General features: G+C 39.8%; 1 protein-coding gene and 1 long non-coding RNA gene across 3 annotated transcripts in view; both read left to right on the top strand.

Annotated features, from left to right (window-relative positions):
• CEP85L (centrosomal protein 85 like) overlaps positions 1-26,599 on the top strand; it is a 193,074-nt gene that overhangs the window by 33,469 nt on the left and 133,006 nt on the right. The gene's annotated exons all lie outside the window — the stretch shown is intronic.
• On the top strand, positions 6,184-13,704 carry LOC115834453. Its single transcript, XR_004029342.1, has 3 exons — positions 6,184-6,231; positions 10,171-10,175; positions 13,295-13,704. It is a non-coding gene; the product is annotated as an uncharacterized LOC115834453 (long non-coding RNA).

Genomic DNA, 26,599 nt, shown 5'->3' with positions numbered 1-26,599 from the left:
TTAATGGTTGAGCTTACCCGGGGCTCTGTGAGGGTGATATGAACTGGCGCTTGCCCCAGGCACCCTCAGTCCTCTTGCCGAATCATCTGGCTGGGGGCTTCTGGCCCCAAGAGCCTTCATCATCTGGGGCAGCATGCCTTCCAGTGATTTCCTTGGCATATTGGACATGGGCGAGGGAGCGGTTTGTTTTTTGTTGGACAATCTTTTTTAAAGTGTCTTTGCAAACCACAGTGATAACAAGCCCTACCAGGTGACTGTCCTGTTGCATTTTTTGTCCTTTCTGAACCTCCAATGTTTGCTTGTCTGAGGGCCATGACCAAGGCTGCTGTCTTTCTCTTATCTCGCTTTTCCCTTTTGGCCTATTCCTCTCGGTCCATTTTATAGAACATCAAGGTCACCAGGTTTAATAATGCCTCCAAACTTTGTTCTGGTCCTAAGGCAGAATTTTGGAGTTTTCTCCTAATATCAGCCGCTGATTGGGTGATAAATTTATCCTTTAGAATAAGTTGGCCTTCCAGGGAATCCGGAGTTAGGGAGGTATACTTTCTTAGAGCCTCCCATACCCTTTCTAGAAAAGCTGAGGGGTTTTCTTCTTTTCCCTGTATAATTGTGGATAGCATTGAGTAGTTCATAGGCTTCTTCCTACTTATTCTTAACCCTTCCAAGATACAAGTTAGCAAATGCCTGCAGCTCTAATCTCCATGATCTGAGTCGGTATCCCAATGAGGGTCTACAGTGGAGACCTCCTGTTGCCCTGTGGGGGAATTTTTCCTTCTCCTCTGGGGCCATTCGGTCTGTTTACCTGGCTGAGATACCATAAATCCCTAAATTGCTGGGCTGCCGCCAAAGCTGCCTCCTTTTCAGTAGGACTTAAAGTCTGATCAAGGAGCAACATGATGTCCCTCCGTGCTAGATCAAAGGACTGCCCTAACCCTGGTAAGACATCTATGTAGTTATTGGGATCATCTGAGAATTTCCCTGTATCTGTCTTTATTTGTTTTAAATCTGAGAGTGAGAAAGAGACATGCACACGGGTGGGCGTAAATTCTCCTCCTCCTGCTTGTAAGGGACTTAGTTTGGGTGCCTGGTTTGCGGAGTTTACGTTTTCTTTTCGGTGTGCCTCTAACACTTTGGTGGGGCTGGATGGAGGAGAGTCAGTGAGGGAAGAGAGTGGGGCTAAGGAAGGAGGCCCTGAGTATGGAGGCAATTGTGGGTTTTTGTCATTTGGGCAAATCCTGCAGGCTTGGCATAGAGCAGTATTGTCACGCAGGGCAAAGAAAGCCTGTACATAAGGGACTTCACTCCATTTACCTTCCCATTTATAGAAAAGATCTAGTTGTAGAATGGTGTTATAATTAGTACTTCCCTCAGGGGGCCAAGTTTCTCCATTTTGTAAGGAGTACTGTGGCCAGGCATTGGTACAGAAGACAATCAGCTGCTTCTTTTTTTAAGGTCTCAGGGTCGAACTTGTCCCAGTTATTCAGGATACATCTTAAGGGAGTGCCCGGTTTTGAAGGTGTGGTGCCCAACTGGCATTTTAAACACAGGTATGCCCACACCCCTGGTTAGTGTTAGGGACTTATCTTCCCCTTAGGGCATCCCCCAAGGGTCCAGTCCAAATTGTGCTCGGAGCGCATGATCGTCCTTGAGCCTTCCATTTACCAGATGTAACCACGCTTACCGGCAGAATGGAAATCGTCCTTGCCCCCTGCCGTGCACTCATTGACCACTAGATGGGGCATGAGGACTGTTGGATTTATTGTGGTCCCTTTGCCAACGTGTCCTATCTGTTCCAGGGTGGCAAGGCCTGGGTCGGGGGCACCACTGATGCTTGCATGTCAAGGCCCAATTTACGTGGGCCTGGCCATAAAACTGCCCTTCAAGGAGGAATCTCTGAATTAGTGAAAGGAGGCTTAGTAAGCTCAAAGGGGGTGGTTGATGTCCTCTAGGCCAAGGCCAAGAGAACAACTGCTGCACTCTAGCTGTTTGTCCCCACTTTCCATCAAAGGAGTAAGTCCCCATCTTAAGGTGGTACCAGTATCCCGTGTCTCAATTGACTATATTTTCTTTCTTCCAATACCCATGGTTGAATGGTTGAAAAAGCAATTCAACTGCTCTAAGGACCGTACCCATACACCACAGATTATACTTGAGAGGCACCAAAAAAAAGGAAGTTCATCTGGGGAACAATGAAGAAAATGTCCTAGGGCCTCTACCATCCACATGAAAATTACAGATCTGTCTTCAAATTGTCGTGGGAGACCATACATGATGGTGGGGAACTGGCCTTTCAAAGTGGCCATCAGATGGCAACACCTGCCTAAATTCCAGAGGGCACCATCAACAGGGAACCTCTGAACACCACCTTAAAAACTTAAGTCTCTAGGTAGGGATTCTTGGTCCTGTCTAGTGGGAATAATCTTGCTTACCAGGTGAGGAAAGAAGTCTAACCGGCAGTTATTTGAACCCAGGACGCAGGGGTCAGAAGATGTGGCTGTCTCACGCTTAGTAACCCATGCTGTGGGAGCCTCTGGTGGGGCCGTGGTCTCAACCAGGATATCTGGGAGACCGTGACATTTGCTGAGCACTCCCGGGCGTACTTCGGGACCACTATGGAAAGTGAAAGACTTAAAACTGGTTCCAGGCAAACCAATGCTCCCAACCCCAAAGGGTCAGGGATTGTCAGAGAGCCCTTTCCCAGGCTGACACCCGTGTTTTTAGTCGAGTGGTCTTGCTAATCACCTTTAGCTGGCCGACAGGTGCCCAGTGTTTAGCCTCCAAATTCTAAGGAAGGACGGGACAGAATAGCAAGCAAAAGAGGTCCAAGAGTACTCACTACGTGGCAGTTGGGATGCTCTTCCTGGAGTCTCCTGGCTGGCTCGCTAAGATGTAACACCCAAGGTTCTTTGCCTAGCCACGCCAAAGAATTGGTGTGGCGGCTGACCATGGCGAGTGACAGAGACTTGGACCGAGAGAGAGAATGAGCTGTAGGTTTTACTGAGCAGAGCGAAAGTATAAAGCTTCCACAGCATGGAAGGGGTCCCGAATGGGTTGCCACTGCTAGCTTGGGTGATTGCCTTTTAAACTCTTTAAGGCGGGAGATACGTGAGGCGGGAAGTATGTTACAGTACAGGAGCGAGAAACAAAGGCAGTAAATTATTTTGTGACATGCTTTAGATTTTGAGAAAAACTGAAATTGCGACTTACGCTTACCTGATTTATGGCCTTGCAGCTGCACAGCAAAAAAGCAGGATCTTATAGAACTTACAAACTATGTTTACAAGGAATTGGGAGGATAGATAAGGCCCGCCGACCACAGAAAAATGGGCAGTTAATCTTTTCTTTAACTCTGGTTTTGGGGGAGGGCACACAGGAAAACTTACAGCTAAAATTCTTGCTGTTTATAGCTTTCTTGGGGAAGAAAACACATAAGTAAATCCTGGTGTTAGGAATATTTTAAGCATATATTATACCTCAATATTATTTATCCAGAACTGAAGTAATTCTTGATGCAGGAAATGAGTGAGTTTTACAGCTTTCCAAGCCCCTGCTCGACCCAGGAAGCCCAGCTGTCATCACCTCTCACTTTTAATTGTATCTCCTACAAAGCGCAAGGTTTTACTATTTTAAAAATTTTTTATTTTTTTTTTAGAGAGCTTGCTACATTGCCCAGGCTGGTCTTGAACTCCTGGGCTCAAGTGATCCCCTCCTACCTCAGCCTTTTTTTTTTTTTTTTTTTTTTTTGACACAGAGTCTCGCTCTCTTCTTGCCCAGGCTGGAGTGCAGTGGCACTGTCATGGCTTACTGCAAGCTCCGCCTCCCGGGTTCAAGTGATTCTCCTGTCTCAGCCTCCTGAGTAGCTGGGATTACAGGTGCACGCCACCACGCCTGGCTAATTTTTGTATTTTTAGTAGAGACAGGGTTTCACCATGTTGGCCAGGCTGGTCTCGAACTCCTGACCTTGTGATCCACCTGCCTCAGCCTCCCAAAGTGCTGGGATTACAGGCGTGAGCCACTGCACCGGGACTTTTTTTTTTTTTTTTTTTAAAGACAGGGTCCTGCAGTGTTGCCCAGGCTGTAGTGTAGTGGTGCATACCATCATACCTGGCCACAGAGCAAAAGTTCCCTTCCGTACTCCCTTTTTTTTTTTTTTTTTTTTTTTTTTTTTTCATTTTTTTGAAGATAGTCTCACTCTGTCACCCAGGCTGGTGTGCAGTTGTGCTATCATGGCTCACTGCAGCCTTGACTTCCTGGTCTCAAGTGATACTTCTGCTTCAGCCTCCCAAGTAGCTTTGGTTACAGGCTTGTGCCACTATTCCTGGCTTTTTTTTTTTTTTTTTTTTTTTTTGTAGGGACAGGGTCCTATTATGTTGTCCAGGTTGGTCTCGAACTCCTGGGCTCAAGTGATCCTCCGGCCTCTGCCTCTCTAAGTGTTGGGATTACAGGCATGACCCACCACATCTGGCCTCATAGAGCACAAGTTATAAAATTTGAAATTCACTGTACTGGTTTTTTCCCTTTGTGGTTTGTGCTTTTTATGTCAAGTTTAAGAACTCTTTGCCTGGTTCTACATCTTGAAGATATTTTCTCATTTTTTTCTTAAATATTTTATTATTATATTTGTGATCCATTTTGAGTTAATTTTTTATATATATGTGTTTAGGAGTTCCCAAGGCTTCTCCTAGACTCAATGATTTTCATAAAGAATCACAGAACTTAAAGTTGTTATACTTATGGCTATGGTTTGTTACAGCTAAAGGATACAGATTTAAATCAGTGATGGAAAAAGAAGCAAAGGACAGGGTCCAGGAGACACCAGGCCCAAATTTATAGTTGTTCTATCACTGTGAAGTCATGTGCACAGTTTGTTTCTTCTAGCAGTGATATATGAGAACATGTGGAATATTGAAAACTGAGTAAGCTCAGCTGAGCCCTGGTGTCCAGGGTTTTTTGGTAGGTGGGTATGTAGGTGTGGTTGACTGCCCTCATGGATGACCTCTGTCTGCAGCCCTCAAGCTGATACCATTTGGTCCAAGGCCCCCACCATTAATCACATTATTAGCATAGACTATATGGAGTGGCCTAAAACCCCCAGGTAAAGAAAGACTTTCTTACTAGGCTGGACATTCCAAGGGCTTAGAGGTTACTTCCTAGGAGCTAGGCAAGGGCCAAATCTTTCTCAGAATTTGCACAGTGTGGGAAACCCAGACTTTTGCTGAGTTAATTAATCCTTATTACACAGTGTGAGACACAGACTGAGGTTTTTTTTTCTTATTTACTTTTTGGGTAGAGTTATTATGTGTACTGTTTTGTTTTTCAAATTGTTTTAGCACTTCTAGTTTCTTTTCCTTTCTGTATAAGCTTAGAATATTGAAGTCTGGGTATTTGGTTAAAAAAAAGGAAAAAAGAGAAAAATAAGCTTAGAATAATCAAGCTACTGGAAGTAAAACTCATAAAAATTATGTTTGCACAAAAAAGAATACAAAAAAAGTCTTCCTGGGAATTTGATAGGAATTTTATTGTTTAGCTATCAGATTGGGGAGAAATAACATCTTTTCTTGGTGAGTTTTCCAGTCTATGAACATGGTATGTTCTTCATTTATTTAGATTTTTTAGTTTGCTCACCAGTGTTGTATAGTTTTTAACATTTTCTATACACATGTTGTTAGATTTATACTTTATGTTTTTGGAGTGATTGTAAATCATATTATGTTTTCAAGTTTTAAGACATAGAACACAGAAATAAATTTAGAAATACATTTATAATATAGAAATACATTTGCTTTTAAAAAATCAATCAATCAATCAATCTATCTATCTATCTTTCTATCTATGAATGAATGAATGAATGGATGATGGAGTTTTGTTCTTGTTGCCCAGGCTGGAGTGCAATGACACAATCTTGGCTCACTGCAACCTCCACCTCCGGGGTTCAAGCAATTCTCCTGCCTCAGCCTCCCGAGTAGCTGGGATTACAGACATGCGCCACCACCAGCTAATTTTTTTATTTTCAGTAGAGATGGGGTTTCTGCATGTTGGTCAGGCTGTCCTCAAACTCCTGACCTCAGGTGATCCACCTGCCTCAGCCTCCCAAAGTGCTGAGATTATAGGTGTGAGCCACTGTGCCTGGCCACATTTGCTTTTTGTATATTTATCTTGTATTTGTTACCTTTCTGAACTCATGCATTAGTTCTAAGAGTTTGTTTTGGTAGATACCTTGGAATTTTGAATGTAGACAATCACATTGTCTATAAATAAGGATGTTTTTTCTTTCTGATTTGTGTGCCTTTTGTTTTCTTCTCTTGACTTACTGCAGTGACTAGAAGAATCCAGCACAATGTTTATGAGTAATAGAAGTGGGTATCCTTGCCTTGTTTCTGATTACACAGATATAGCATTCAGTCTTTCACTGTTAAGTAGCAGTAGTAGAGCTGTTAGCTGTAGGTTTTTGTAGATAACCATTTATCAATTTGAGGGCGCTTCTTATTCCTAGTTTGCAGAGGGTTTTTATCATGAATGGGTATTAGATGTTGTCAATTTTTTTCTCAATGAATTCATTTATGATTTTCCTCTTTAGTTTGTTGATATGGTGGTGCATTTTATTACTTGATTTAAAAAATGTTTAACCAACTTTTTGTCCCTGGAATAAGCGCCACTTGGTCATGTTATATAATTCTTTTTATATATTGCTGAATTTTGTTAAGGATTTTTTTTGGGTATTGATAAGGAATATTGTCCTGTAGTTTTTTTCTCAGGTACTCTCTTGATATCAGGGTTAATACTATAATACCTTTATAAATGAATGGGGAAATGTTCTCTCTTATGTTTTGGAAGAGATTGTATAGAATGGTGCTGATTCTTTTTTATACATTTGGTAGAATTTTCAGTGAAACACTCTGGGCCCAGATTTTTTTTTTTTTTTTTTTTTTTGCGACACAGATTTGCTCTTGTTGCCCAGGCTGGAGTGCAGTGGTGTGATCTTGGGTCACCACAACCTCCGACTCCTGGGTTCAAGCGATTCTCCTTCCTCAGCCTCCCGAGTAGCTGGGATTATAGGCGTGTGCCACCATGCCTGGTTAATTTTTGTAGTTTTAGTAGAGATAGGATTTTGCCATGTTGGCCAGGCTGGTCTTGAAACCCTGACCTCAGGTGATCCACCCGCCTCGGCCCCACAAAGTACTAGGATTACAGGCATGAGCCACTGCACCTGGCCAGTGGGCCCATAGATTTTTAATTTTTGAAATTTTAAAATTATGAATTCAATTTCCTTAATAGTTACAAAGTAATTCAAATTATCTGTTTCAAATTGGATGAGTTGCATTTGTTTTTTAGAGGAAGTGGTTGATTTCACCTAAATTACAAAGTTTATGTGTGTAGAATTGTTTATAACATTCTCTTATTATTTGTTAGACGTCTGCAGGCTACGTGGTGGTGTCGCCTGTTTCATTTCGGTTATTGTTTTTCTTTCTTTTTTTTGAGATGGAGTTTTGCTCTTGTTGCCCAGGCTGGAGTACAGTGGCGCAATCTCGGCTCACCGCAACCTCCGCCTCCCAGGTTAAGCGATTCTCTTGCCTCAGCCTCCTGAGTAGCTGGGATTACAGGCCCACCACACCTGGCTAATTTTTGTATTTTTAGTAGAGAGGGGATTTCTCCATGTTGGTCAGGCTGGTCTCAAACTCCTGACTTCAGGCGATCCGCCCGCCTCGACTTCCCAAAGTGCTGGGATTACAGGTGTGAGCCACTGCACCTGGCCTCATTTCAGTTATTGTTAATTTGTGTCTTCCTGCCTTGTTTTTCACTTTTGGTAGCAGTTTGTTGATTTTACTAATCTCTGCAAAGAACCATCTCCTGATCACGTTAATTTTGTCATTTGTTTTCTGTTTTCAATTTCAGCAATATCTGCTCTTTGTTACTTCCTTTTTTTCTGCTTTTGGGTCTGTTGAACTCTTCTTTTTTTTCTAGGTTCTTGTTAGCAGATTAGATTACTGATTTGAGAGTTTTCCACTTTTTTTTTTTTTTTTTTTCTGAGACAGAGTCTCGCTGTGTCGCTCAGGCTAGAGTGCAGTGGCGCAATCTTGGCTCACTGCCAGCTCCGCCTCCTGGTTCACGCCATTCTCCTGCCTCAGCCTCCCCAGTAGCTGGGACTACAGGCTCCCACCACCATGCCTGGCTAATTTTTTTATTTTCATTTTTGTTTTTAGTAGAGACAGGGTTTCACCGTGTTAGCCAGGATCTGGATCTCCTGACCTCGTGATCTGCCCGCCTCAGCCTCCCAAAGTGCTGGGATTGCAGGCATGAGCCACCACGCCTGGCCGTTTGCTACTTTTAAAAGATGCTATTATAAATTTTCCTCTTGGAACTGCTTTAGCTGTGTCGCACAAATTTTGATATTTTATATTTTCATTTTAGTTCAGTGTGGTTTTTTTTTTTATTTGCCTTATGACTTCCTCTTTGCTTCTCAAGACTGTAAGTGTGTTGTTTAGTTTCAAAGTGTTTGGAGATTTTCCTGCTGTCTTTCTGTTATTAATTTCTAGTTTTTTCCATTGTAGTCAGAACCGCTTCATGTGATTTCAGTCCTTTAAATTTGTTGACATTTGTTTTGGGCCCACCATATGGTATATTTGATGTATGTTCTGTGGGTACTTGGAAAGAATGTGTGTTCTGCTGTTGTAGTGGGGGAGTGTCCTATAAATGTTGATTAGATCTTGTTTATGTTGAGTTCTGTATACTTGGTGATTTTCTGTCTAGTTTTTCTATCAGTTGTTGAAAGAGGAGTGTTTAAAAGTCCACAAATATAATTATAGATTTGTCTATTTTTTTATTTCTGTGTTTTTGCTTTATATATTGCAGCCACATTGTTTGGTGTGTAGACATTTAGAATTGCTATTCTTGGTCGATTGGCCCTTTTATCATTATATAATGTCCCTCTGTGTCTTTGGTAATTTTATTTTCTCCAAAGCTTACTTTATCTGATACTAATATAGCCAACATGCTTTTTTTGATTAATGTTCACATGGCATATGTTTTATATCCTTTTACATACAACCTATCTATATTATTATTTGAGGTGAATGACTTGTAACGGCGTATAGTTGGGTCATGGTTTCTCATCAATCTGCTGTGCCAATTTCTATCTTTTAATTGGTATATTTAGACCATTTACATTTAATGTAATTATTTATATGTTAATACTTAAATGTTTGTATTTGTTCTCCATTTCTGTTTTCATTATCTGCCTTCCTGTGGGTTACTTGAACATTTTTAGAATTCCGTTTGGATTCATCTGTGTTTTTCAGTGTCTCTCTTTGTATAGTTCTTCTAGTAGTTGCTTTAGGTATTTTTATATACATTGCTCTTGGTACATTATATATACATATGTATCACAGTTTACTGATGTTATTTTACCACTTTGAGTGGAGTAGAGAAATCTTAGCTGTTTTTATATCCCTTTACCATCCCTCATTTATAATAAAATAGTTTCACATATTTCCTCTACATGCATTTAAAACCACATCAAACAACTGTCAAACATAATTTAAGAAACTCAGGAGAAGAAGGAAAGCCTATTTTATTTATTCATAATTTTGTTTCTTGTGTTTTTTCTTCCTTTGTATGTTCCAAGGTTTCTTTTTTTATCACTTCCTTTCTGTTTAGAGAACCTCCATTAGTCATTCTTCATTCTTTTAGATCTCCAATGACACATTATCTTAGTTTTCTTTTATCTGAGAATGTCTTGACTTCCCCTTGATTCTTTGAGGGCAATATCACTGGGTAGACATTTCTAGTCTGAAGCTTCTTTTCTTTTACCACGTGAAAATATTATTCGTCTTCTTTCTGGCTGCCATGATTTCTGATGACAAATCTGCTGTCATTTGAATTGTTTTGTGCCCTCCCTCCCCTGTTGATAAGTTGTCATTTTTTTTCTGGCTGATTTCAATATTTTTTTCTTCAGTTTTCAGAAATTCAATTATCATGTGCCTTTCGGTGGATTTCTTTGGATCTTGTAGTTGAAAGTTATGGGGCAGTGTCTCCTTATTGCCAGGTGGAGATAGAAGTCCCAATTTCCCGCGTTGCCTTTGCTGTTACCTGAGGGATAAGGAAGAGCACCTTGTTACTGCTGGGTAGGGGTGGAAGTCCAGGATTCCCAGGTTATCACCACTGACACTACAGTGTGGGTTGCCTTACTACTACTCAGTGATAGTGAAAGTCGTCAGTCTCTACCAGGCCTCCTCTGATACCACCTAAGGGTAGAGGGGAAGAGGCGTCACCATATTGCTGGACAGGAGTAAAGGCCCTATCTCACTACTTGGGCTTCTTGGATACTACTATGGTGGCACTTTTAGGGTGCTTTATTACAGCCTGGCAAGTTTAGAAGTCTAGGTACCCCACTTGGCTTTTGTTAGCATGGGTGTAGGTTCCCAAAAGATAAAATTATTATTAATTTGATGAAGAGCTTGAGCTGCATTTAAAACCTGGTATTACTTATTACAGTTGTCTGTACCACCTTGAATAATCTCTGACTTCTTTGAGCCTCACTTTTAAAAAAAACCTCTAAATCAGAGGTAACTCTATGTGTGGTGATGATTTAATACGATTACTTTTAAATATCTTAGCACAGTTTGCATCATTATCATTGCTTAAGAAGTGATTCTTGTTCCCCTTCCTTGCTCTCTTATGTTTTTTTGCGTCTCTCTTCTCAATTTTTTCCCTAGAAATGTTTCCTGACTTATCTGAAGTGATATTTCTACTGCCACCCTCACAATTTTGTGCCCCCTGCTTTATTTTGGGTTTGCCTATTGTTTGTATCATAGGACAGGAACTGGTATGTCCTGGGTGTTCAATTTTGTTGAATGAAACAATGGATATGTAGACTGTCAGTTAAGGTTTCTGTTTCCACCTACTTTTTTTTCAATCCTGGTTTTTTGTACCTGGTATTTCTGAGGTAGTGTACATTCTACTGTTCTGCTTCAATATTTAACGCCCTTTGTTTTCTATTGTCAGGAATTTTGTTCTGATCTCTTTTGCTTGATGGTCCCATATTGTTCATTGGTGTGGGTTTCTGTGCTTTACTTTTTGTCATTTCACTGGGTCTTAGAAGGGAGGGAATATATGTCTGTATACTCAGGCAGTGATCTTGGACCAGAAGTCCTGTCATGTAGGTGTAAGCGAAAAAGAAAATGAAGAGAAAAAGAACTTAAAAAGAGATTGTCAAATTTGTCCTTAATGTCAACTACTATTATATATTATTTTTTCTGATTTATAAAGGTAATAAATACACATTTACAAGCGCATAAAGATGAACATTGTTTTAAAAGCAAATTCATATTTCAGGTATTATTCATGGATTTGAAAAATTTGACTCCACGTAGAATTATTTTGAAAAATTATATGGAGCAAAAAAAAGAAGTCTCCCTTTATTTCGTTTCCTTCTTTAATTCTTGCTTTTCAAGAGGTCACCAGTGTTATTAATATGTTCTATGTTCTTCCAGACCTTTTGCTGTTCATTTATTCACATACACACAGGCTTTTAAATAAACTGATCATCCCATACATGTTTTATGATTTGCTTTCCTTTTCTAACAACATCTATATATTGGATTTCTTTAAAAAATAATTTTTATTTTGAAATGATTCACATAATCTAATTCACACCACCTGAAGCTCCTAGAATTGGTTTATTCTCCAAGGAGATTTAGCCACTAAGATAAGCCTAGGATTAGGTTTGATCTCCATGGGCATTTAAGAGTAAAGGCTTCTATGGGGGCCTTTTTTCTGTGTTGGAAAGAACACACATAATTAATAAAAGTCCTGCCAATTTATGGTATATGAGCCAAACAAATCCGAGAATAAAACAAAAACCTAGAATTTCTGTTCCACCATTTGGCAAAAATACCCGTGTATACTCATGTATATGTTTATATGTATAACACATTTCTGTAGCAAGCATATTAACTTAAGTACTTTTTTAAAACACATGCATATATGGAAATTTAATACATGATATAAAGACAGCATTTTAAAGCAGCAGGGAAATATTAGGCCTGAAAAATATGGTAGTAGATCCCTACCTCAAATTTGAGATGGAATAAAGAGCTTTTGATTTCTTTTAAAAATCGTAAAAATCTAGGAGATAAGAGATTAATTTTATATTCTTAGGTCAGAAATGTTCTTTTTTTTTTTTTGAGACGGAGTCTTGCTCTGTCGCCCAGGCTGGAGTGCAGTGGTGCGATCTCTGCTCACTGCAACCTCTGCCTTCCAGGTTCACGCCATTCTCCTGCCTCAGCCTCCCGAGTAGCTGGGACTATAGGCGCATGCCACCACGCCTGGCTAATTTTTTGTATTTTTAGTAGAGACAGGGTTTCACCGTGTTAGCCAGGATGGTCTCGATCTCCTGACCTTGTGATCTGCCTGCCTCGACCTCCTAAAGTGCTGGGATTACAGGTGTGAGCCACCGTGCCCAGCAGAAATGTTCTTAAGTCACAAAACATTTAATAAAAATTTAAAGAAATTGAACATTGACAAAAGATACAAAATAAAAAAGACGTATACTGGAAGCAAATATTTATAATATAATTGACCAGGAAATAGTATCTCTAGTGCCTAAAGAGCTCCTGTAGGCTGTTCTGTCTGTGGAGCAGCCATCCTTTTATTCCTTTACTTTCTTAATAAACTTGCTTTCATTTTGCATTGTGGACTTGCCCCGACTTCTTTCTTGCACGAGATCCAAGAACCCTCTCTTGGGGTCTGGATCAGGACCCCTTTCCTGTAACATATTTCTGGTGACCATAGAAGGGAGTATACTGTGGAAACCCCTGACCCAAAGGCTAACTTTGGGTAAGTGGTGGGGTCTAGTAACATCTTTCTCATGAACCACAAAAGGGACAATATTGAGACCCCCGACCCAAAGGAAATAGATGCAGCACTGATTGGACAACTTTGGGTAAGTAGTGGGGTACCTGGGTAAAGGATGGGATTGGGTTAGAGGCCCAACTTAGGGGAGTTAAGAGTCTCTCCTAAGACACAGTGGGTTAGAGGCCCCTCTTAATAAAAAGCAAGGATACTTGACCGACCTTGGGTTAGAGGCCCAACTTAGGAGGATTAGAGGCCCCTCTCGTCACTATTGGATGTTAACTGCTATTCTCTTTGGATTAATCTGCCTTGCACTCTTTGCTATGGCTGTGGGTGGCAGGATTAGGCATGTACAGGATCGTAGGACATGGGGAGGTTTTTCCTCCCTAAAAGGGGAAATGAGAGCTGATGAGACTGGCTGGAAAAGATCTCTGGTACTGAGAAGCAGCCACCTGAACTTTTCAGTGTTGCTGCAATGGGTGGGTCTTTCTCTGGCCTCCCGAAGCTCTTCACCTTCCCCACCCTGCCACAGGCAATACTTTCCTTCTCTACTTTTCCTTTCCTATCTTTTCTATTACTCAGGGTGACCATCTTGCCCAGATACCACGTGTTGAAACTCCAAGTCGGAGTTTGGATTAAAGATGTTGGGGCCCATCTGGGGGCAAATTTAAGCCTTGCCAGTTTGACATTGGGTGCTAAGCAGAGTGGCTAACATCTATGTTTTATCACATGGATTTTGCTCTGGCCAGAACGAAAAAAAAATTTTCCTTTATGATGCAGCTTGGCCCCCATGGCTGTGGTGCCACAAGCGAGATCACTAGGGCCACTCAGGGAAAGGGAACCCAGAAGCCTGGCATGCCGGCAAAAGAGTAAGAATTTCTTACCAGTCAGATTTCAGGCTTCTCTCTCTCTGTCCAAATGGTTGACTGAATGGTTTAAAAAACAAATCAGTGTTTATCTCGTCTGTGAAGTTTTGATTAATGCAAAAAAGAATTCTAAGGCTAGTCTTAAGCTGGTGTATTTGGTGCTATGAATTTGTTTTTCTGTGTTGAGGGGTACTTCAGCATAAAACACAGGCTTAAGACACCTGTAAGCCCGCTTTTCAAGAATACCCAGCAAGCTGGTCAGTAACAAATTTGGCTGCAGGTCTCTGAAACAAACAAAAATACTGGATGAAGTCTCCACCTTGTTTTATATCCTTGGGAGCTTGACCTTGTAACCACGTGGCAGTACTTTGGGTCTCCCCTTTCCAGGGAACAGGAATTTTAGGGTTCATGTCATAGTTAGCTCTAAAAATCATATTAAATAGTTAAAAGCCTCTGCAAGCTCAAAATTAACTACTGTAGACTCGTTCTGGGAAAGGAAATGGGGACCACCGCTTACTGTATGTAGCTCAGTAGCTAACATTTTGCACTTTCACAGTGGCAGTCCTGGTTCAGTTCTCCACTAGGAAGTAAGTCATTTCTGTGGTTTAATATCTGTGATCTTGTCTATTCTCTTCTCCTCCGGGGACTGTCTTAAATTTTCCTTTCTCTAAGCACCTTTGATAAAGTTTAGAAGCTAGAAATATTGGTCATTTGGGAAGGCTAAAGTCAGGTAATAAGAGATCTGAAAGGATTTGATTTTTAAAGAGCACTATGGTTAAAAGTCAGCTTAAGTAAAAATGGATAGACAAGCTATAGATATATTTAACAGGCCTTTATGTTTTTCTCTTCTTGGAACTTGTTTTTATGGAAAAAGGTTTTTTCTTCTCAGTCGACTAAATTATTTTTCTCCATTTGTTTTTTGGCTTTCCACTTTTTTTTTTTTTTTGAGACAGAGTCTTGCTCTGTTGCCCAGGCTGGAGTGCAGTGGCGCGATCTTGGCTCACCGCAACCTCTGCCTCCCGGGTTAAAGCGATTCTCCTGCCTCAGCCTCCCAAGTAACTGGGACTACAGGCGTGTGCCACCATGCCCAGCTAATTTTTTTTGTATTTTTAGTAGAGACAGGATTTCACTGTGTTAGCCAGGATGGCCTCGATCTCCTGACCTCGTGATCTGCCCTCCTCGGCCTCTCAAAGTGCTGGGATTACAGGCCTGAGCCACGGCGCCTGGCTGTCTTTCCACTCTTAATGCACACGTGAGAGGCCCTAAGATAACTTCTGGTAGCCTATAAGACCCCTTGGGAAAAACAGAGGAAGTGCCACAGACCCTGTTTAGGGGAAAAACCTTCTGTTTTCCTCATGAAACCCCAGGAATTAAAAGCAGATGGATCCCTCTCAAAATCAAAGGCTCTGTTCTGTTTTGCATTGTGTTATCTGACAGTTTTGAGTTTTGCGGGTAACAGAAATTACTTTGCATTATGAGAGAGCTTTGGTGTGTAATAACTAGGTAGGAAATATACTTTAAGGGATGGCTAATAGTAGTTAAGGAGGGGTACTTGATCCTTTGCACACTTAGATCAGAGAAGCATGCTCTTGGCCACCTGGAAGATAAGGAAACATCCCCACCCCCTCACTGGGAGATGAGACTCCTATGAGGGATGGGCTGATGACGAAATGGGCTGATTGGCTTTGGGCTGCCTTGCAATTAAATGCAGAGTAGAAGCACTGTACTGTCTTCTGTAGTATTTCCCTCCTTTTGGGGATCCAGGAACCAGCATAAAATGACACCCTTAATTTTGGGGATCTGTCTCTGCCTTCAGCTGCTTATTTGGCCCCAGAAATGCATGCTTTCGTGGCCCTTTTCCTCCGAGGGCTCCACCCTGAAGCCAGTAATCCACTTAAGAAACTGGCAATGAAAAATCTTACACGTGTGGAATCTTCTTTCTGTGTATTAATATGTGTTATATGTTTATGTATAAAAGAGCTCTAATTGGCCTAGAAAAATAAGCACTTAATATTTTTTCAGAAAAATGGAAACTTTAATGCCTTTTTGTTCACGGGACTTTAGTAATCTTTTGGAAATAAAGGCAGTTTTAAAAATTATTGGTAAAATAAAATGTCTTGAAAATGTAGACATTTGGTCTAAATTAAGGTCAGATATCAGATTTGCTAAATGCTTTGAGGTCAAACTGTTTGACTTTGGAAACTGTTCAGTTTACCTACCGTAAAGCCATTAGATTCCAGATAAGGCCTGGGGACATGTGGAGTTAGCCATGCCCCCTAGCTCTGCTGGAGAGTCAGTTCTTAACTGCAGTTCTGTCTGGTGTGTCCTAGTAACACAATTAAAATTGCTTACTAACCAGGGTTTTCACCAAACGTTGAAAGTTAACATCCTAACATGTAATTGAGACTATTGAAGAAACAGTTCTATATGCAAGGTGTGTAAGGAAAGTAAAATGTACTTTTGGTAAAAGATTATAAGAAGGCACGGGAATGTGGATTTTTTTGCCTAAAGAGTTAAATAATTATTTTAAGTTAGAATAAAGCTAAAGGTTTGAACAGTTGTGGATGGTGTGAAAAAAATTGAGAGAGATTCTGTGTGTGAACATACTGACTAAAGTTAAAGGGGTATTACTCAGTTTTTCCGTAAATTAAACATTGGAATAAAAGCACAACAGGTTTTTCTTAGAGCACTAATCTGCTCTTTCACAAAAAAATGTAAAGGGTTATAAGAATCTTACCTTATGATCAAACTGATTAAGATTGGATAGACATATTTATAAAATTTTATTAAGAATTGGGTTTAACATTAATAGAACATTAATATAAAGGTGAAATTTGGCTTATTTGATGTAAAAGTCATACAGGAAGCATTATCAAATGTAGAATGGTGTTTTGCTTGCATTGGACTATATTTGCATAAATGTGTTATTGGAATATGTTCCGAAGTTATGAGAAACTCCTATAATTCTAATACGACTTAATGTATGTTATTTATAATTGTTATGTAAAATTCTGTGTACCACAAAATCAACCAAATTTCCTTATATATTGTGGCTTCAATAGGGGCTGGCCTAAAACTTTTTACTATCCACAGACAATTGTTGTCTTGTTTTAGTCCTCTTTAGAAGGCGATTTATAATCAACTATAGAACTCTAGCAGGTATTCTTAAGTGCAAGTTTTCTGATAACTTTGGAGATTATGACATCAGAATAAAGGAAAAAACTTTCAGATCTCTCAGAGCTAAAATGTTCATAACTATCTAACAGAAGATAACGACCTGGACTAAACTGAAGAAGCCTAGTCTTTTTAACTTTGCTTAAAATGTTGCTGATCCTTTGTTTTGTTTTTCAGAGTCAAGAAAACTTCTTCTGAGCTTTTTACAGCTTTTAACAGTTGAGTGTACTCCTATGAACAAACTTTGTAGCATATTTATTTCTCTCTACCTGATTTCTCCGGAATTTGGAAGCTAGTTGCGAAGTATTCTTAACTTATGGCAATATGGTTATTTGCAGTAAGAATCTGTTTTCTTTTGTAACAGGACACAATTGGGTAAATTGGTTATTTTACCAAGGCTTTGACTGGAATGGTGTGTTTTCCTTTAAGAAATTAAACTTAGCCAGGCGCGGTGGCTCACGCTTGTAATCCCAGCACTTTGGGAGGCCGAGGCGGGCAGATCACGAGGCCAGGAGATCGAGACCATGGTGAAACCCCGTCTCTACTAAAAATACAAAAAAATTAGCCGGGCGTGGTGGCGGGCGCCTGTAGTCCCAGCTACTCGGAGAGGCTGAGGCAGGAGAATGGCGTGAACCTGGGAGGCGGAGCTTGCAGTGAGCCGAGATTGCGCCACTGCACTCCAGCCTGGGCGGCAGAGCGAGACTCCGCCTCAAAAAAAAAAAAAAAAAAAAAAAAAGAAATTAAACTTGACTTATAGAGCCAATTAAAGCCCCTTGAGGAACTGGCCTCATTCCTTGCCTACACAGTCCCTGTAAACAGGATTTCTGACCTATGGTAAGTAAAGAGTGTCACTTTCTATCAGGTCCAGGGGCCCCAAGTTATCTTGGGGGACCCCAAGAGGAGAGGAATTTACCCAATTCATAGCTATTTGAGAGTAGAAACCCAAGGCTGGGCTTGTCTTTAAAAAAGCCTTATCTGGGGCCGGGCGTGGTGGCTCACACCTGTAATCCCAGCACTTTGGGAGGCCAAGGTGGGCGGACCATGAGGTCAGGAGTTTGAGAGCAGCCTGGCCAACATGGTGAAACCCCATCTCTACTAAAAATACAAAAAATTAGTTGGATGTGGTGGTTGGTGCCTGTAATCTCAGCTACTCAGAAGGTTGAGGTAGGAGAATCGTTTGAACATGGGAGGTAGAGGTTGCAGTGAGCTGAGATTGTGCCATTGCACTCCAGCCTGGGTGACTGTGCGAGACTATATCTCAAAAAAAAAAAAAAAAAAAGTCTTATCTGAAATTCCATCTATGGAACAGAGTTCCATCAAAGCCAATTTAAAAAGAGCTTATGTCAAAAATAATTATTCTTGCTGCACTTTATGCAAATAATCAGGCCAAGTTTTATAAAGCATATCGGTCTTACCATAATTTGTCTTTAGTAAAAATGAGAAACTGGAGAGGGAAATACTATGTTTCAAAAACTATGGTACATTTGTTATTAAATTCTAGTCTCATTAATTGTTTTTAAGTTTGTTTCTGCAATGTAGGCTAACCCTGCTTATTCCTGTGAACCAATCAGGTGATCTCTGACTGTTGCTCGGAACAAGTGGGATGGGTAATGTAAAAATCTGAATCAGTATTCTAATTCTGGGCACATTGCAATCAGCTAGCAACCCCATATCAGCTTGGTTTCAACAGTTGCCCAGTTCATGGAAAACCTTCTAGTTTAGTTTACTTGGAATAACTTTACTTATTTTGCTGTACTCCTGTGGAATATATTGCTGTTACACTCTTCATGTAGGAATATAGGAGAAGCTTACTGAATGTTTTCATAAATTAAACATTTACCTTTTGTTGAAACTTAAGAGTTATGAATGGACCTTACCATACTGGTGCTTTCTGACTGAGCTCCTCTCTACCCTGAGTGCAAGAGACTCTCATAGTTAGGTAGGAATATCATTGCCCCTATTCAGCCTGAAGAAGTTACAGAAGAAGATGTATCTTCATCCCTCTGCAACCCTTAGGATTAAGGGTTCTCTTATAAAAGGCAGGGGGGAAATGTCAGAGGCGTGTGAACCAGAGCAACTCCATCTTAAACAGGAGCTGGGTAAAATGAGGCTGAAACCTACTGGGCTGCATTCCCAGACGGTTAAGGCACTCTACATCACAGGATGAGACAGGAGGTCAGTACAAACTACAGGTCATAAAGACCTTGCTGATAAAACATGTTGCAGTAAAGGAGCTGGCCAAAACCTACCAAAAGCAAAATGGCGATGAGCGTTACCTCTGGTTATCCTCACTGCGGCACTCCCACCAGCATCATGACAGTTTACAAATGCTATGGCAATGTCAGGAAGTTACCCTGTATGGTCTAAAAAGGGGAGGCATGAATAATCCACCCCCTGTTTAGCATATCATCAAAAAATAACCATAAAAATGGGCAACCAGCAGCCCACAGGACTGCTCTGTCTATGGAGTAGCCATTGTTTTATTCCTTTACTTTCTTAATAAACTTGCTTTCACTTTGGGAAAAAAAAAGCTCCTATAAATAAGGATGATACCCCAAAACAGATACTCATCTATATCATTTCAAATATTTCATAATTTATAAGTAAAAGATATACATAAGCATGGGGAAAAGGGCAAACGATCGATAAACATTGGAAAGAAGATTATCAAACTCAGTCACAGTGAAACGGCAATTTAGACAATGAGGTGCTGATGCTGTCTTTACCAATAAAATTGCCTTTCCTTCTCAAAAAGTAGACTGTAATAACCGGGGTTTGGGCAAAGGTGGGAAACGTGGCTCTCTAATAACTGATAGCCTTTACAGAGGGTAATTTGACAATAACTAACAACCTATATAGCTGTTACTATGTTTTAGGTACTTTACACATGTTAACTCATTTGATCTTCACGATAACCATATGAGGTAGGCACTATTCTCTGCATTTCACAAATGAGGAAAATGAGACTAAGAGGCTAAATAAGTTAATCATGAATAACTTACATAAAGTGTATATGTTCTTAACTCAGCACAGGCACACAGGTGAACAAAGATAATATGTATAAGAATATTCACTGCAACATTGTTTAGTGAAAAATAGGAAACAACTTTATATGCTTACCAATGGAGAAATAGTTATTCCACGGTATATCCAGTTAAACTAATTAGATAGCTATATATTTACCAACCTAGAAAGAAATTCAAGCAAATTTCTAGGGTAAGATGGCAAATTGAACACACGCCTCTAATTTTATTCCTTTATGACATCCCACTAAAACTCAATTTTTTTTTTTTTTAAAAAAGAAGACAACCCTCTGAAGACAGGGAGAAAATGACAATAAAAGAGAAAATGACAACATTCTAGAAATGGTGTCAGATCAATATGTAAGAAAGTTTGTTAGCAGACCCCAAGGGGCTGAATTTTCAACCAGCACCAGAGAAATTAAGGACCAGGTTGGTAGCTTGACTGGTAATTTATATCATTAAAAAAACCCCAAGGCTGGGTGTGGTGGCTCATGTGTGTAATCCCAGCACTTTGGGAGGCCAAGGTGGGTGGATCATCTGAGGTCAGGAGTTGGAGACCAGCCTGACCAATATGGTGAAACCCCGTCTCTACTGAAAATACAAAAATTAGCTGGGCGTGGTGGCAGGCGCCTGAGTCTCACCTACAGCAGGCGGGGAGACAGGAGAATTGCTTGAACCTGGAAGGCGGAGGTTGCAGTGAGCTGAGATTGCTCCATGGCATTCCAGCCTGGGTGACAGAGCGAGACTCCATCTACACACACACTCCCTCTCCCCCTCCCCCCCTCCCCCCTCCCCCCCTCTCTCCCTCTCCCTCTCTCCCTCTCTCCCTCTCCTGGAAGGTGGAGGTTGCAGTGAGCTGAGATTGCTCCATGGCGTTCCAGCCTGGGTGACAGGGCGAGACTCCATCTCAACACACACACACACACACACACACACACCCAGAAGGCTCAGGGACAGGCAGTACTAGGTTTGCAAGTTCTCTGCATTGTATAGTAACAAATTTTCTTCTTTCTATATTCTGTTCTTTGGAGGCAAGTCAAAAAGGGAGGGTTTAACTCCGTCTCCTGTAAGGGAGAATATGTGAATTTATTATTTGGAATTCTTTTAAGACATATTTGCCACTTCTCTTCCATTTATTTAATTGTTTATTTATATCAATGTGGACTCCTATATGTACACATTTATTTTTTAACCATAGACTTTATTAGAATTTTACCCATTTTTCTATGAATGTCCTTTTCTGTTCCTGGTTCCTATCCAGGACACCACATTACATTTAATTATAATATTTTCTTAATCTCCTCTGGTCTGTGACGGTTTCTCATTCTCTTCCTATTTTTCATAACCTTAACAGTTTTGAGGAGAACTAGTCAGATATTTTATAGATGTCTTTCAAATTAGGTTTGTCCTATGTTTTTCTCATGATTAGACTGTGGCTGTAAGTTTTTGGCAAGAATACTACAGAGATGAAAATATTCTTTTCATCATATCATATCAGGGGTACATAATAATTTGACATCATTAGTGATATTTACCTTCATCGCTTGGTTAAGATATGTTTGCCAGGTTTCTCTACTATAAAACAGTATTTTACCATTTCTATTATTTTTTAAAATCATACTCTATTTTTTGGAAGCAAGTCACTAAGTCCTGCCCACACTGAAAATGGGAGTTAGAGGCACTAAGTTCTACATCCTGGAGGACTAAATATTTATATATATGATTTGGAATTCTTCTGTAAGAAGAATTCTTCTCTCTCATTTATTTATTTATTCAATCATTTATTTATGCCAGTATAGACTATGTGAATTTGTTTTATATTTTTGATTATGACTTAGTAATAATATTTTGTTGTTCAAATTTTGCCATTGAGAACTCTTTCAGGGTTGTTCCGGTGACACTTTGACATGGAAACCACCCTGCCATCCTTTTGTTTTTTGAGCACTTCCTTACTTTTGCGTACCACAAAATGCTCCATGTTCATCTTAGTCCTACCTTAGCCCTTGAATCAATCATTCCACCAATGAGCTCTGGTTCTTTTTATTGGAGAGTGATATTCAGAAACCAAGATCTGGGTGCTGGACATACTTGTTATTATTGGGATGTCATTGCTTTTAGGCCCTTTCAGAGGACAGGGCTAGGTTATGCAGGTATGTATATTAGCCTATAATACACATATATCTAGAATTATTCCTCTGTTTATTCGTCAGTATTAGTATTGAGCCAAACATGAGTTCCTTCTGATGTCTTTGACTCTAATCCAGACAGCAGTATTTATTTTAGCCCTTCTCCCTTGCTTATCTATAACTTCCCTCTCCAACAGTTAGAAGCCTCCCACCATCTACCATCCATTTACTTGTTTGCTCAGTCCCCAGTATATGTGTATAAAGCAGGTTCAGAACCGTTAACCTCTACTCCCCTGTATTAGTGTCCTAGGGCTGCTGTAACAAATTACCACAAACTAGAGGACTTAAACAACAAAAATATTTTTTCTCACAGTTTTGGAGACTATAAGGTTCAAAATGAAGGTGTTGGCAGGGCCATGCTCCCTCTGAAGGGTCTAGGGAAGAATTCTTCCTTGCCTTTTCTAGCTTCGGGTGCTTACTGGCAGTCCTTAGTATATTATTCATTGGCTTGTGGCACCGTAACTCCAGTCTTTGTCTCCTTCACATGTCCTTCTTCCCTGAGCTTTCTGTCTTCATATCTTTCTCTCTCCATATAGGGATACCAGTGAGTGGACTTAGGGCTCACCCTGAACCAGCATGACCTCATTTTACCTCGGATTACATCTGCAAAGACCCTATTTCCAAATAAGGTCACATTCACAGGTTCTAGGGGTTAAAATTTTAATGTATTTTTATGGAGGACATAATTCGACCCACAACACCCTCTATACACACTATATGGTTAAACAGAAAATCATTTAAAAAGTGCTGGACAGTAATTGAACAACGTTGAGTTGAGAGTAAATCAGAACTGTGTGGAGGTCTTTTTAAAAATGTGTTCTAGCTGTTTGGTCTCATTAATAAACATTAAAATTAACTTTTTGAGGGAAGAATGATGTGGGGAATGAGGATTGAGAAGTTGAAGAACAGATGCTCTTGAGATTTTCTTAGTGTTATTGTAAAGCTGCTGTAAGCAAATCATACTCTTTTTAAAACTGTGTTCCTGTGTCATGATGTCTCAAAAATTTACTTGAGATTCACAGACAAACTCTTTAATTTTTGAAGCTTTGGCTTCAAAACTCAATAATCTTTTTATAGTCACTGACTTCAACCTCAATAGAGTATTATGGTATTAACCTGGGTCCAGTCAGGAACTAGCCTTCCTCAGTTTGGCTAAGGAGAGCTTAAAAAATAACTCTCTCCTATTCTCAGACTAGACCCCACACGGTATCCAGACTGGCATGCTGCCTTTTTCATGACAATGGCTAGCTGAAGAACTGAAAAATACCACTGAATAGATGACTGTAATCGTTATCTTTTTCATAAGTCTCCAGAAACCCTTTGATTCTATTGTGCATTGTTTTATAAATACTCACCTTTTCTATTGCTATGTGGAAAACTGCCTTTTCTTTTTATTCTTTGAATTAATTTAAAACTAATTTAGTTAGCAGTAGCAAATATCCCTGTTTTTCTCACTGAATAATTCATCAAGTGTTAAACATAAGTTTCTATAATCTTTTAGAGATAGGAGAGTATGATTTTGATGTGAATATGTTAAAATTTTTGTTACTTTCATTAGTTCTTGCGATTACCTCCAAGCTGAACTTTGACTCTTTTTCCCCAACAATTTTTTATTAATGCATGAAGCAGTGATTGCACTGGTATGTTATATAGTCAGAATACAGAATATTCTAATGGAAAAGAATCCTGAGTTTAAGGCATGATTAGTAGATACTGTTATTTAGAAGCTATTCTACATAGATAAAGCAGTGTCAGAGTTTCAAGATCAAGGGTGTATTACTCTGTTCTCATGCTGCTATGAAGAAATGCCTGGGACTGGGTAATTTATAAAGAAAAGAGGTTAAATGGACTCAGTTCCACATGGCTGGGGAGGCCTTAGGAAACTTAGAATCATGGGGGAAAGCACCTCTTCACAGGGTGTCAGGAGAGAGAAGTTTGGAGCAAAGGGGGAAAAAATTTCCTTATGAAACTGTCAGATCTCATGAGAACTCACTCGCTATCATGAGAACAGCATAGGGCAGCCGCCCCCGTGATTAAATTACCTCCCACTGGGTCCCTCCCACGACACGTGGGGGGTTATGGGAAGTACAATTCAAGATGAGATTTGGGTGGGGACACAGCCAAACCATATCAAAGGGCAAATAGTTCTAGGAAAGAGGCATAAGGAATGGTGGATAAAAATAAGATGGAATAGTAAGACTCCTGGAATACTTAAAATAAATAACAGGAAATCGAGACTTCTGTAGAAAATGAATTAGAATTGTGGTTTGAGTGATTGGTGCTGGTAATGAATGATACTGGTTGCATTTATTATTGATTGTCTGGAAAGGTACTCTTGTTTTTTTAAAAGAAAATCAGTTGTATTAAGATATTACCTGAATATAAGTAGTTTTAGCAGGCATAATAAAGACTATTTAGAAGGAAAGCTTGCTATATGTGTTGATGTAACGCTTGGTTCCAATTAGTGTATGCTTTCCTTCCTTAATTCGTGTCTTTCTGAAGTTTTCACGATTTTTACTTTATGGGAGCTATTTGTTCCTTACCTTGTCTGTTCTTTGGTAAGTGTGCTTACCAAGTCCTGAGTCTTGTAGTATATAAACGTTGTTTTTCATTGTTGGGTTTGCCTCATGGCTTATCTGTTTATTGTAAAGCACTCAGGAAAATAACCACTGTGGAAGATCACTGAATATTGAGAATAACCTGCATCAGAACATAAGGAATAGGTTGATATTTATAACATAATAGCAACTTTAAAACATGTTATATATATCAGATTATGTCATATCCTTGTCAAGTGGATATGTTTTTTATCCTTTGGTCTTTGATTATATAATTTTTTGGGGTCATCCATTAACCACAGGTCTATAAGATGTTCATTTTTTTCTCATTTATAAAATTAAACAAATCTATGCTAGCTAAATTCCAAACATTTCAGAATAACCTCAAATGTGTTTATCTCCTTTTATTACAACACCCAGCTGAGAATTACCATGTCACATAATTATATTAATTTCTAAATAATGTACATGAAATTTGTGTATTATCAAATATAATTTTACTTTTAGATTGTATCTACAGCATATTTTAGTTAGCTGCCTTCAACTTTATTACTATTACTATTTGGCTTAGAGTAAGCATTTCTTCTTGATTGGTGAGACTGGCATGAAGTGCTGCATTAATTTGGTTTGTTGTGATAATTTTTAGGTGAAATATGTGAATGCACTTAAATTCTTAAAAGACTGATTATTGTGAAAACCTCAGTGTACATATTAAATAATGACACGATTTACATGCTACATGGGAGTTGACAAATACACCTTATAATTTACACACTTATTATACTTCATGCATTATAGGTACGACACTGTTAGTTCCTTTCAGGAGATATTTGAGGTGGTGGTTGCCTCTTCCTTTTTAACCTGGAGCTTTTAGAAGGTTCATTCATTTATTCACTTATATATATTTATTGAATACTTACTGTGTTCCAAGAATGGCAGAATTGCAAGGAGATAAACATGGAGGAGAGGATTACATCAGAATCTCAGCAGCGAAGGGATTCTAGTACAGAAAATTGTTCTAGACTTACCATTGAGGAATTTTCGTTTAGCCAGGGTATTTTGAGATTTCAAATAATGCTAAATTGAGACACTAACATTAGCAGCACCACTTTTTAGCTGTTGTAATTTGTTCATGGAGTTTCAAATTCCAGGTTGGAAAGAAATAGATCTATGACAATGAGGATAGATGTGTCTACCAGGCTACCAAATTGTAACATAAGGTACATAGCTGATCCCCAGTGTTTTCCTAGGATTTCTTTGCTGAGACCTGGAGGCCATTAAATAGCCACTGTTGCCACAGATATTAGTTTGAGGAAGTTGTTTTTGAAGTATGCAGCTCTTGTTGTACATAGCATAATTTTGCTGTGGGACCAGAGTTGAGTGACAGAGGGATTGTAAGAGGAAACTGGGAGTATAGGACCTTGAGGCAAAAAAAGGAAACTTACTTTTTGCTTAGGCTTGGCTGGTAACCTTCCTCAGGACAGTCTTTCTCTCCTGTATCACGTGGCTCCTGATAGGCAGGCTCTCAGGCAATTCATTTATCTTTTTCAAAAATTTGAGGTTTTTTTTTTTTTTTTTTTTTTTTGAGACAGTCTCACTCCGTCGCCCTGACTGGAGTGTAGTGGCGTGATCTTGGCTCACTGCAAGCTCCGCCTCCTGGGTTCACGCCATTCTCCTGCCTCAGCCTCCCGAGTAGCTGGGACTACAGCTGCCCGCCACCACGCCCGGCTAATTTTTTGTATTTTTAGTAGATACGGGGTTTCACCATGGTCTCGATCTCCTGACCTCATGATCCGCCAGCCTTGGCCTCCCAAAGTGCTGGGATTACAGGCGTGAGCCACCGCACCCGGCAAGTTCTTAAATATAGTTTTTAATGTCTGTTTGGGCTGATTTTTAAGCGTACTTACGTATTTTATTTTAAAAAGGTACAGATAGTGTTTTTT

This window comes from Nomascus leucogenys, chromosome 3, assembly GCF_006542625.1.
Source record: "Nomascus leucogenys isolate Asia chromosome 3, Asia_NLE_v1, whole genome shotgun sequence".
Lineage (NCBI taxonomy): Eukaryota > Metazoa > Chordata > Mammalia > Primates > Hylobatidae > Nomascus > Nomascus leucogenys.
This window is presented reverse-complemented; position numbering and strand designations above follow the sequence as displayed.